The sequence below is a fragment of the Schistocerca nitens genome, chromosome 8 (genome assembly GCF_023898315.1).
Source record: "Schistocerca nitens isolate TAMUIC-IGC-003100 chromosome 8, iqSchNite1.1, whole genome shotgun sequence".
NCBI lineage: Eukaryota > Metazoa > Arthropoda > Insecta > Orthoptera > Acrididae > Schistocerca > Schistocerca nitens.
In genome coordinates, this window is record NC_064621.1 from 627,794,163 (window position 1) to 627,807,752 (window position 13,590).

Genomic DNA, 13,590 nt, shown 5'->3' on the forward strand with positions numbered 1-13,590 from the left:
TTGATCCACTACGGATCGTGGGACGACGGCTCGCATGAACTTCTTGATGCAGTAATTTACCAACAGCCGTGTGTATTGTAGAAGTTTATTTCATTTTATGAACTTTTATGTGCTAAGAGTTTCGGCATTACATTGATGCCATCTTCAGCCCCCACTCGTCATAGTCGTAAAATCGCTATACACGGAAGGAGCCATATAACTGGATCCGTGAATCAAATCGTCCTTGGTGGCCAGGCGACACAGACTCTGTGTCGCCTGGCCACCGAGGTTTGTACAGCGATTTTACGACTATGACGAGTGGGGCCTGAGGATGGCATCAATGTAATGCCGAAACTGGTAGCACATAGAAGTTCATCAAATAAAATAAATTTCTACAATACATACGGCTGTAGGTAAATTACTGCATCAAGAAGGATTTCGAATCTAGTCAGATACTGGAGATTTCCGGAAGAAACGTGACAGAAATGCGGTGATCGTGTGCGAATGGGGAATGCTGCCATTCTCGTAGTGAGATCCAGTCGAGAAACAGTATAAAATCCCTGCGAAGACGCAGGGTGTGCGTCCCGTTATGCAGGCAGAACAGTGCCCTGCGGGGCGGCCGCTTTGCGAGTTCTTGTTAGGCCTCGCTCGTGCCTGCGTGGCTGGATCGCCGCGCGGCCTATCAGTAAGCGGCACGGGTCGGCCAGGCCTCTGGCTAAGCACGCTCCTCACGGATGCCCCTCGTGAAACGAAGACAGCCAACCGCTTTCTCTGCAATCGCTTTTGCGTAACTATCCCACTCCGTATCACTTCGCTTTCTTGATCTGACCTATTCCGATAGCTGATCAATAGTGCTGCATCCTAGAACCGGCAGTAGGCTATTTCTCCCCAATGTAATGCCTTGCGAGAACCTAAGCAATCCGAGCAAAACTATCCGGACACCTGTTAGTGGATATTAATACACTACTGGCCATTAAAATTGCTACACCGAGAAGAAATGCAGATGACAAACGGGTATTCATTGGACAATATATTATACTAGAACTGACATGTGATTACATTTTAACGCAATTTGGGTGCATAGATCCTGAGAAATCAGTACCCAGAACAACCACCTCTGGCCGTAATAACGGCCTTGATACGCATCGGCATTGAGTCAAACAGAGCTTGTATGCCCTGCACAGGTACAGCTGCACATGCAGCTTCAACACAATACCACACTAGTGACTGGCGTATTATGACGAGCCAGTTGCTCGGCCACCATTGACCAGACGATTTCAGTTGGTGCGACATCTGGAGAACGTGCTGGCCAGGACAGCAGACGAACATTTTCTGTATCCAGAAAGGCCCGTACAGGACCTGCAACATGTGGTTCCTGCATTATCCTCCTGAAATGTAGGGTTTCGCAGGGATCGAATGAAGGGTAGAGCCACGGGTCGTAACACATCTGAAACGTAACGTCCGTCAGTGCGAACAAGAGGTGACAGAGACGTGTAACCAATGGCACTCCCTTCCATCACGCCGGGTGATACGCCAGTATGACGATGACGAATACACGCTTCCAATGTGCGTTCACTGCGATGTCGCCAAACACGGATGCGACCATCATGATGCTGTAAACAGAACCTGGATTCATCCGAAAAAATGACGTTTTGCCATTCGTGCACCCAGATTCGTCGTTGAGTACACCGTCGAAGGCGCTCCTGTCTGTGATGCAGCGTCAAGTGTAACTGCAGCCGTGGTCTCAGAGTTGATAGTCCATGCTGCTGCAAACGTCGTCAAACTGTTCGTGCAGATGGTTGTTGTCTCGCAAACGTCCCCATCTGTTGACTCAGGGACCGAGACGTGGCTGCACGATCCGTTACATCCATGCTGATAAGATGCCTGTCATCTCGACTGCTAGTGATACGAGGCCGTTGGGATCCAGCACGGCGTTCCGTATTACCCTCCTGAACCCACCGATTCCATATTCTGCTAACAGTCATTGGATCTCGACCAACGCGAGCAGCAATGTCGCGATACGATAAATCGCAATCGCGATTGGCTACAATCCGACTTTTATCAAAGTCGGAAACGTGATGGTACGCATTTCTCCTCCTTACACGAGGCATCACAACAACGTTTCACCAGACAACGCCGGTCAACTGCTGTTTGTGTATGAGAAATCGGTTGGAAAGTTTCCTCATGTCAGCACGTTGTAGGTGCCGCCACCGGCGCCAGCCTTGTGTGAATGTTCTGAAAAGCTAATCATTTGCATATCACAGCATCTTCTTCCTGTCGGTTAAATTTCGCGTCTGTAGCACGTCATCTTCGTGGTGTAGCAATTTCAATGGCCAGTAGTGCAGGTGATGTGTCCTCCCTCAGCCTTTATGTTGGATTGAACGCTGCTGGGGTGTCTGAAGCTCTGTGGAGGAATGACAGTCGATTGGTTTCACGAACACTCTGGACAATTCGAGCGAATGATTTGGCTACCCACATTGCCCAACACAAATCCCATCGAATATTTATGGGTCACAATCGAGAGGTCAGTTCCTGCACCGGCAACATTCTCTCAATTATGGACGGCTACGGAGGCAGCATGGCTCAATATACCTGCAGCGGACTTGCTATCACGTCGTATTGCTGCACTACGCCGGACAATAGGCAGTCCGACACGATATCAGGAGGTGTCCTGTGAACATCAACAGGCAAGGAACAACCTCAAATGTGTTTCTAGAAGGAGTCAAAGTAGAATTTGTTTCACATTTCAAGCACCTAGGAAGCATCATCTCGAAAGACACCACCATTAAGCAGGGAATACTCAGCACGATCCAGTTTTTACAGGCAAATCAGACATCTTCTCTGGGATAATAAAATGCCACGTAAAGCAAAAGCGACCATGTACCACACCTGTTTCGTAACAATCAAATGGCTCTGAGCACTATGGGACTTAACTTCTAAGGTCATCAGTCCCCTAGAAATTAGAACTACTTAAACCTAACTAACCTAAGGACATCACAAACATCCATCCCCGAGGCAGGATTGGAACCTGCGACCGTAGCGGTCGCGCGGTTCCAGACCGTAGTGCCTAGAACCGCTCGGCCACCCCGGCCGGCTGTAACAATCCCATCATATGCTTTAGAAACATGCACCATACTAAACAAAGATCTGAGCAGAATTCGGGCAATAGATGTGAGATTCATTAGAACTATGGACCAAACAGCTAGAATGGACAAAATCAGGAATGAGGTGGGCCAGCCGGTGTGGCCGAGCGGTTCTAGGCGCTTCAGTCTGGAACCGTACGACCGCTACGGTCGCAGGTTCGACTCCTGCCTCGGGCACGGATGTGTGTGATGTCCTTAGGTTAGTCAGGTTTAAGTAGTTTTAAGTTCTAGGTGACTGATGAACTCAGATGTTAAGTCCCATAGTGCTCAGAGCCATTTTTTTTAATGAGGTGAATAAAAAAGTAGCTCGTATTGAGGTTACTGTAACCAGAGTCATAAAGAAATGCAGGCTTCCGTGGTACGGGCAAATAATGTGCATGAACAGCCAAAGACCTGCCAAAAAGTCTTTCAATCTGAACCTCGTACGAAGAAGACCCAGGGGAAGACCACGAAAACGCTGGATGGGGCCTGTAAGATCAGATGTGGAGGAGAAACGACACGAGTGGGCAGCTGGCCTGAGTTACAGCGATAGGATTTACGTCGGGGGGACGTCCATTCGCCGAATATCCTCCTGTTCCAAGAGGTCCTCCACCTGCGATGTTCGATTCGGTCGCGCAGTGTCATTCATTAGAATGAAATCAGACCCGAGTGCACACCTGAAAAGACGCTCATGGGAGAGGAATACGGTGTCACAACAACGGTGACCTGTGAGCGTGCTGTGTTCAATGATCTGGAGGTCACTACACCTCGCCCATGCAACGTCGTGCCTCTGCAGACCGTAACACCTGGACCACCACACGATGATGTTCGAGAATGTTCCTGGATGCATTACATGTTCCCACCTCTCGTCATATGAGGGTACGTCCAACATTGTCGGACGTGAGGACCTATATAGAGGTGGAGGTGTAATGTTGTGGAAAAGGATAATGTTGTATGGGCGCACTGACATCCAAATCTTTGGATACGGTAGATTCATTGGTCACCGTTGTTGTGATACCTTCCCCACGTGCCTCTTTTCAGGGGTGCATTCAGACCTCGCTAGATTTTTATGCGACCGCATCGAATTTAGTATAATTACTGTCTACTTAAAGTGTCAATTCTGTTCCTTTCATTGCGTATTCAAGTTTCATCGAACTATGTTACTTTACAGTGACACTCGTGCGAAAGTTGCTTTCGTCCTTAAGTCTTGCACATTAGTGTAGGAACTTCAGCCACCAGTCGCTTAGACGAGAAACAAGTAATGTCTACACTGTTATATTTAAGTGTATTACAATTTACCCGAAAATGTCTTTCTACGAGGGAAATCCGAAAGGTAAGGTCTCCTATTTTTTTATAAGTACATAGACCTGTTTATTTCTACAATGGTTTACATCAGTTTAGATCTTGAACGTTTAGCTGTTTTTCGACATAATCAACATTTCTGTCGATGCATTTTTGTAGACGCTGTGGCAGTTTTTGTATGCCCATCTCATACCACCTCACCACCACGCTCTTCACAAAGTTATAATCCTCTTCTTTCACCTCGTCGTTGGAGCTGAATCCCTTTCCAGCCAATTGTTTTTTAACGTAGGGAACAGGTGATAGTCACTGGACTATAGGGTGGGTGGATGATTATGTTCCACTGAAACTGTTGCAGGAGAGCAACGGTTTTCCGAGTCATGCGTGGGCGAGCGTTGTCATGGAGAATGTGTACGCCCTTGCTCAACATTCCTCTTCTACGGTTCTGAATTGCCCATTTGAGTCTCACAGTACCTGTCAACGTTAATTGTGGTTCCAGCGATTCAGCTCCGACGACGAGGTGAAAGAAGAGGTTCATAACTTTCTAAACAGCATGGCGGCGAGCTGGTATGACATGGGCATACAAAAACTGCCACAGCGCCTACAAAAATGCATCGACAGAAATGGTGATTATGTCGAAATATAGCTAAACGTTCAAGTTGTAAACTGGTGTAAACCATTGTAGAAATAAACAGGTCTATGCACGTATAAAAAAATAGGAGACCTTACCTTTGGGGATATACCTTCGTATATGTGGTGTTAGAGTATTTTAAAAGTTTGCCTGTACACAATACTGCGACGATCTCAACTGAACCAACACGTGTTTTGACAACTGGCTTCTCTCTTCTGATGCAGGCCCAATCGTCCAAAGCTGCACTCCCAGTCTAGCCCAGTTGTTGTGGATTGCCTTTGCTGGCGAACCTTCTGTCGGGTGGTGAGTACCTGCAAACAAGATTTATTACTGTGGCAATGCGTGTTTTTACTGTAGTTTAATTTTATTACTTGCTACTGTTACTTGTAACAAAGTTGGCAAACAAAGGTGCTGTTCTGAGAGAACATAGCTCACACACGAAGCACATACTTGCACAAAATAATGTGTATATATGCAAGATTAGGTAAGGTCTGTTTACAATGCCCCTAGAACTCGAATGCCACCTACGTTCCTGTCCCACATGTATTTAGTAAATTCAGACTCTGTATAGCGTCAGACACAGAAAAACCGTTGGTCTATTCTCATGTTTTTCAGTCTTCAGTCTCCAATATGTCGATAATTTCATTTTCCATGATTTTTGCGCATTCCGTTTCGCTTTTATAAGAGAAATACATTAGAAAATGTGTATATACGCTGCATTGTGTAGATTTTATAAAAGGACAGCGACTGTGATCGTACTCAATCACGAATCGATGCACACGGTAGCTTGCTAATATTGGATGTAGAATATATGCGCAAATGGAACTCTAGCGTACGAAGGTATTGGAGGATGGCGCGAAAACGTGTTGAGCGACTGATTACTGTATAAGGAAGACGTACAGTGCGTTCCTGCCCAAGAAGTGCAGAGTTTGAACTGGCGCCTGCGAGCTAACATCCCATAGATGTTCGGGGTCACATGCGCTTCCTCTTCTTCGAAATGTTTTTGCTCAAACTCGTCTAGGAGTTGAACCGCACGTGTTACATTACACTCCCTAAATTAGACACTAGGGGTTGAACCGCACGTGTTACATTACACTCCCTAAATTACACTTGTGACCCTTTGGTTAAATTGTCTGGCTGATGGCAAGTTTGCGAAATACAAAGTTAATACAACGTGTACTAACAGTAATAATAATATTGAGAACTAAATTAACGACCCATAAATGATGTAGGCCACACACTTGAGATTTCGTTAGAATAATGTTTATTCAGAAAGAAAACTAATAGCGAAAGTGGTCGTATTTGGAATTACTATTACACTCGAGCGCATACCCATTTGACACAGTTCGATCATTCACAACCTCATCGCGAAACACAATACTCCACCTCGATGTTTACACGAAAAGTTAGAGAGTTCACTCCAGGAGACAAAGTCCCGTGACACCACACAACGCGAAATTTTCTAAGTCGTTTCACTTCCTAACTGCCTAAAGACCGACTGTCCGCTTTCGCGTCTTAATCCGAACTGTACCTTTTGGTGTCTCCAGCCGAATTGTCCGTCTTCCCGTCTCTGACCGCGTTTCCCGCGCGCCGAACATCCTCGCTCAACTGACTAGGGCAGTTCCCTTTCCTGAAGCCGTCCATCTGATTGCCTATAGCTTATTCTACATTATTTTACATTTTAACATATTTAAATAATCAAAGTTTGACCACTTTTACGTTCTAAGTAAAGTAACAATAATATCCATTACATAATAAACGTTAAATTCTTTTACATAAAACCAATACAATTTCCTTCTTAACTTTGAATGTCACAACCAGTAGCCTTGCACCAATGTGTTTTCTTATACATAAATGAAGAATAAAAGTAATTACTAAGCACTAAACTTTACAACAAATATTCTATTACTTAATGATTCAATAAGGTGTCATGCTGTCATCGTTCAATGTGTTTTGTGTCGAGGAAATGATGATATGATGCTTAAATGTAAATACTGTTAATTTAAATTTACTATATCTTTTAAATAAATAAAGTTAAAGAGTTGATATTTACAACGTTTGTCATTTTAATGGTGCGCTTCTATATTAAATGTCGATCGTTAAGATCGACCAAAGCGTTCAGATTTTAGCATCCAGGTCTTCGTTACAAAACTTGTTAATTTCACTTTAACAGTAAATCGTAAGCTATTATAGATATGATCAATATTCAAGTTTTATTGGGATCACCATGAAAATTTCTGGAGGATGGCAGATTAAAATTACTGTGGCTTCATTCCCTGAATTACTACAGAATTAAATAATTTTCATAAATGTTTTCCTTTATGGCCGACCTTAGGTCCGCCACATTTAACACTGCTACGTTGCCTTGGCCTCACACGGCTTTTACTGGGTTTCCCTACGACGTAGGTTCTTGTCTGTCTCACTTGCACACTACAGCGCTTAGGCTTCAATAGACAATAGACGTCTGTGAGTTTCCCCATCTCGTGCTGAATCTGCGCCCTTTGTGGCACACGGTCCTGGATGACAGGGTTCGTTTCACAATTATTGTAGGCTGACTCTTTCTGCCATATACTTAAATGAGAGCGAAGTGCTCGTTAACTCACACGCCTGCCATACTACTTTCTTGTATATGAGAATGTATCTGCGTTTTCTGTTTAAAACTAGTCGTACAGCCACAGTAGTTCCTGAGCTGCTGAAAAGCTGTAAAATCCCAGGCTGTTTTTAAGTACGTCGTAATGTAGCTGGGTGCAACAATGTTTCCATTAGTGATACAGTATAAGAAAACACAAGATACAGACCGCGTGTGACCTTCAAAATTATTGCAGTCTAGTGACATAGCAGCAAATATCATCAAAGGTATGATGAGAAATGAATCGAAAAAGAGCTGTGACACCCTCTCGAATAGGTGTCATCGCCGCAAAGAAATGTCTCGGATGTACGTTACACGAGGCAACAAAAATAAACGACTGTCGTTAGGCTAAAGAGTGATGCGTAGAACACCGATTGTTTTGAAGACGACCGCTGATTCTGAACCCTTGTTTTTCTTCTTGTCCGATTCACCGACCTTTTTGCACACACGAGGTACTTACTTTCTGTTCGTCTTACCTGGTTCTGCCTCAACGCAGTTCCTAGAGTAAGCTTAAAATCTACCCAGGTAAAGTATAATGCCCCCACTACTCAGTAAAACTGCTGGATTGACTGGAGAGATGGCTGTTCCTCGTGATATGTAATGACACGCGCCATACTGAGGGGAAGCAATCTCTGCCTGCTTAGTGGTGCTGACATTTCTCAATCTCAAATACAGGTGTCCGGGCCGACAGGGTGTCCAAGCAATCCCCGTACTCCTTTTGGCTTCGTACAGGTGGGAAAATAAATGGTTGCTTTATTGGTATCCTTGCTTTGAAGCTGACTGTTGCATTCACCAAATGTGAGTGTTGTATTCACAAAATATACTTGATATACAGTATGTGATCAAAAGTATGTGGACACCTGGTTGAAAATGACTTACAAGTTCGTGGCGCCCTCCGTCGCTAATGCTGGAATTCAATATGGTGTTGGCCCACCCTTAGCCTTGATGACAGCTTTCACTCTCGCAGGCATACATACGTTCAATCAGGTGCTGCAATGTTTCTTGTGGAATGGCAGCCCATTCTTCACGGAGTGTTGCACTGAGGAGAGGTATCGATGTCGGTCGGTGAGGCCTGGCACGAAGTCGGCGTTCCAAAACGTCCCAGAGTTGTTCTGTAGGATTCACGTCAGGACTCTGTGTAGGCCAGTCCATTACAGGGATGTTATTGTCGTGTAACCACTCCGCCACAGGCCGTGCATTATGAACAGGTGCTCGATCGTGTTGAAAGATGGAATCGCCCGAATTGCTCTTCAACAATGGGAAGCAAGAACGTGCTTAAAACATCAGTGAGGGCCTGTGCTATGATAGTGCCACGCAAAACAACAAGGGGTGCAAGCACCCTCCATGAGAAACACGACCACACCATAACATAACCGCCTCCGAATTTTACTATTGCACTACACACGCTGGCAGATGATGTTCACCCGACATTCGCCATGCCCACACCCTGCTATCGGATCGCCACATTGCGTACCATTATTCGTCACTCCACACGACATTTATCCACTGTTGAATCGTTCAATGTTTACGCTCCTTACACCAAGCGAGGCGTCGTTTGGCAATCTCGGTCGTGATGCGTGGCTTATGAGCAGCCGCTCGACCATGAAATCCAAGTTTTCTCACCTCCTGCCTAACTGTCATAGTACTTGCAGTGGATCCCGATGCAGTTTGGAATTGGTGTATGATGGCCTGGATAGATGTCCGCCTATTACACATTACGACCCTCTTCAACTGTCGGCGGTCTCTGTCAGTCAACAGTCGCTTTTGTGCTGTTCGTGGCTCTTCAAGTTTCCACTTCACTATCACATAGGAAACAGTGAACCTAGTGATGTTTAGGAGTGTGGAAATCTCGCGTACAGACGTATGACGCAAGTGACACCCAATCACCTGACGACGTTCGAAGTCCGTGAGTTCCACGGAGCGCTCCATCCTGCTCTCTCACGATGCCAAATGACGACTGAGGTCGCTGATATGGAGTACCTGACAATAGGTGGCAGCACAATGCACCTTATATGAAAAAAGGTATGTTTTTTGGGGTGTCCGGATACTTTTGATCACATTGTGTATGTCAGTCTAATCCGGATGACTTCTGGATTCGCCTTACACAGTTGCAACATAGTGCTACGACACTGTGGTGCAGCTATTCCGATGTGTACTAATACGGCGATCCATCCACTTTAACGAAAGGCAATGCTAGTAGCTGTACGTGACACCAGCCAGTCTGAAGTGCAAATGCGTCTTGCGGATCGCTCCTCCGTCTTGGCGCACGGAACTGTCTCCATTTGTAAGCGTAGGCTTCCGCGGCCGTTGTCTTCTTCAATAAAATTCTTCAGGGTATCAGACCGCATCGTCATAATGGCTAGCTGCAACGCTGGCCGAAACGTTGGCACATTTTAAATTATGACGATGCGGTCTGATACCCTGAAGAATTTTATCGTCTTCATTTGATACAACAGAAAAAGCCAAAGTTACAAATTTCACTTTTACTTACTTGATGACTAGTTTCAAGTGGGGACCCATTTTTCAAATCGCCCAGATAGTTAGAATGGTTTCCCAAAATATGAGAACCATGTCAAGATAACAACGAAGACATATAACCAAAGTGTAAATGAACAGTTGCGGAGCACGCATTTATACTGCAGTAGCAGGAAGTTTGAGGGTCATGTCTGTGTCGCTGCATCATACAGGGTGACAATTGCTGAACAATATGAAATGAAATCGTCATAATTTCTGAACGGTTTGCGTTAGTAGGCTCAAACGGCATGGTTGACCGCGGAGCATGATGGGAATTACTATGCGCTGTACGGTTTGGTTAAGCGACGAAGCCCACCTTCATTTGGAGCGGTTCTTCGAGAAGCAAAATTGGAGCATTTGGGGGACTGAGAATCCGCATTTCGTGATCGAGGAGTCTCTTCACCCTCAACGGGTGACTGTGTGCTGTGCAGTGTCCAGTCACGGAATAATCGGTGCGATATTCATCGATGGCACGGTGACTACGGAACGGTACGTGAAGGTCTTGGGAGATGATTTCATCTCCATTATTCAAAGTGACCCTGATTTCGACAAGATGTGCTTCATGCAAGCGGAGCTCGACTCGATTGAAACAGGAGTGTGTTTGATGTGCTGGAGGAGCACTTTGCGGACCGCATTCTGACTCTGTGTGGTACCCAGAGGCCACTGGCACGGGCCTCGACTGGCCGCCATATTCTCCAGACCTGAACACTTGGGACTTCATTTTGTAGGGGATATATTAAAGACGAGGTGTACAGAAATAACCCCAAACCATTGCTGAGCTGAAAACAGCCATTCAGGAGGTCACCGACAGCTTCGATGTTCCGACAGCGGGTCATGCAGAATTTCGCTATTCGTCTGCGCCACAACATCGCGAATGATGGCAGGCATATCGAAAATGTCATAATTTGAGTCCTAATATCTGTAGTGACATTTACGTGCTCAAAAGTGTGCACGCCGTAGTTCTTAGCTAATTTAAGTTTTTCTCGTATAGTTCAATAACTGTCACCGTGTAGCTGAGCACTGAAGATCTGAAAATGTCCATCCACCTGGCGTCTTCAAATGGTGTTCTCGTTCTTGCAGACCTGTAGAAGTAGCGGATCCGTTGTTGTTGTGGTGAGGCAATAAGTCACTAGCGAGTTGGCCGCGCCTCACTATGGTGTTAAATGAAAATCCAAAGCTCACTGGGATGCCAGAGGGTTTTCATTAGTACTTGCCGCAGAGGAAGCCATAAACTGATGACATAAGTTGTAACAAACGTACGCCCACGAATTCAGAAATATTACGCTTCTAATGCTTGTGTGTTGAAAACATGGAACAAAGTGCCAATTAAATTTTACTTCCGAAACTATGTTCATAGTATTGCTTGCAGAGTCGCGATTTCTTAAGCCCTTACTTTGCAGCGCGAATCACTTCGCTGGGCGTGCTTTTGGGGGGAAGCCGAAGACACACCAACGAATTCGTCTGCATCTCGGTATTCAGATGTTATTGACATTAAATATTAAAATGAAATTCTGGACTGAGTGGACGCTAGCTTCTTGCTGACCGGTTTTCCCGTGTATACTTATTAGCGAAGTCTGAATTACAATTTACTGAAGAGTAATAAATGAAAATATGTGGTTCGGCGCGCTGGCTCAAGGGTAATCCCCCAATTTTCTGTTGCGGCGGGCGGCAGCCAACCACATTGTACGACTACTAAGGCGGCCCAATTTCCCACGGAAGTGGTACTCCATGTTTTTTCAACTGTTGCTTGCAGCTCACTCTACCCTCGTATGTCATCTAATGGATTTTCTCGCAACCAAAAAGTGAACCAGGGACTGCTGCTGCGGTCGCAGGTTCGAATCCTGCCTCGGGCATGGATGTGTGTGATGTCCTTAGGTTAGTTAGGTTTAAGTAGTTCTAAGTTATAGGGAACTGATGATCTCAGATAAGTCCTATAGTGCTGAGAGCCATTTTGAACCAGGGGATATTAATATTGAGGCTCCCAGAACCAGAAATGTTACACTACGAAAGTACACCCGTACCTGGAAACAGACAAAAATTAATTGCGTAAGTAACTTTATTTTATTCGTAGTGATAGTGAACAGCTGGTGACTACCTCCCTGTGGCTTACGCAGTCTCATAGGTCATACGTTGCGGCCGCCTTCTGCAGCCGTGGTGCCCGCTCGAAGTCGGCGAGGCGCAGCGACAGAGTCCAAGGCCGGCGTGTGCCGGCCAGCCAGCCAGCCGGTGTCTTCTTCTTCTTCTGCCTGCCTCGCTTGTGCAACGTGCGCAGCAGCCGCTCCCGGCCACTCTGCCAGCGCAGCACCTGCCGAGAGCAGTTCGGCAAGTTGGTGTTTGGACAGCTGTCCACTGGACGCTCCCCACACCCCCTCTTCCTCAATCTGATACTCAGTTCGTCCAGTTATAATGTCATCCAACCTTGCAAGACATCTTATTCACCCTCTTCTGCCACTCCAATATTTGCTTCTACGATTCTTCTTTGCAAGCAGTTTCTTCGCACTACATGTTCCAGCCACGATGTTTTCCACATTCTTGTCATTTCCACTTCTCTTCTTTCCCCTCGCATTTTAAAAAGCGTTCCTTCATTCGTCATTCTGCGAGTCCTTTTCACTTTTGCCAGAAGTTCCCACAAGCTCATTTCAAATCTGCCCAGGTACTTCCAAGATTGTCGTGATGCCGCCTTGAGCTGCTGGTCAGATACTTTGTCATTCAACCAGTTTCAGTCGTTTGACTATCGTCAGGTTCCAGTATAGCAAACAGCCGCGCGGTTTAAGGCTCCTTGCGACTGGTCGCGCAGCTCCCCCTGTCGGAGGTTCGAGACCTCCCTCAGGCATGAGTATGTGTATTGTGGTTAGCGTAAGTTAGTTTCAGTTAGATTAAGTAGTGTGCAAGCGTAGGGACCGATGACCTCAGCAGTTTTGTCTCATAGTAACTTACCACCACCACTATACCAAATAAAATAATACACAATTAGCATTAAAGGCTTAAACTGTCACGAATCTATTAACTAATGTGAATTTTAATGACAACACACACGTAGTAAGGTGTCACATATTCACATAAAACTATTCACACTATCATTTAGACGAAATATAAAATCGTTATCTTCAGCTGATAAAACCACGAATAATACATTGGAAATAAAAGTACAGGGTGAATCAAAAAGGACTTTACAACTTTGGAATGTTATAGAAATTTACTGAGATAATTTCGAGAATTGATAGATGTGTCATTTTCTGTCAAACAACCTAAGTTCGATGCCTGTCTTGCATGAGTGCGCCATTCCGCCACCAGGAGCGCCAGTGTAGTAGCAGTTAAAATGGCTACTTTCATTGGTGCGGAGCGAGCTCGCTGTGTGTTTTGATTTCATGAAACGAATTCTGCAAGATCTGTTCTGCGTAAATCCCGCACCGAAT

General features: G+C 45.4%; 1 long non-coding RNA gene across 1 annotated transcript in view; it reads left to right on the top strand.

Moving 5' to 3' along the window:
• The window catches only part of LOC126199099 (uncharacterized), a 428,303-nt gene that overhangs the window by 210,220 nt on the left and 204,493 nt on the right, over positions 1 to 13,590 (top strand). Inside the window, exon 2 of the long non-coding RNA XR_007540122.1 lies at positions 5,256 to 5,334. This is a non-coding gene — a long non-coding RNA (uncharacterized LOC126199099). The remainder of the gene's footprint in view (positions 1 to 5,255; positions 5,335 to 13,590) is intronic.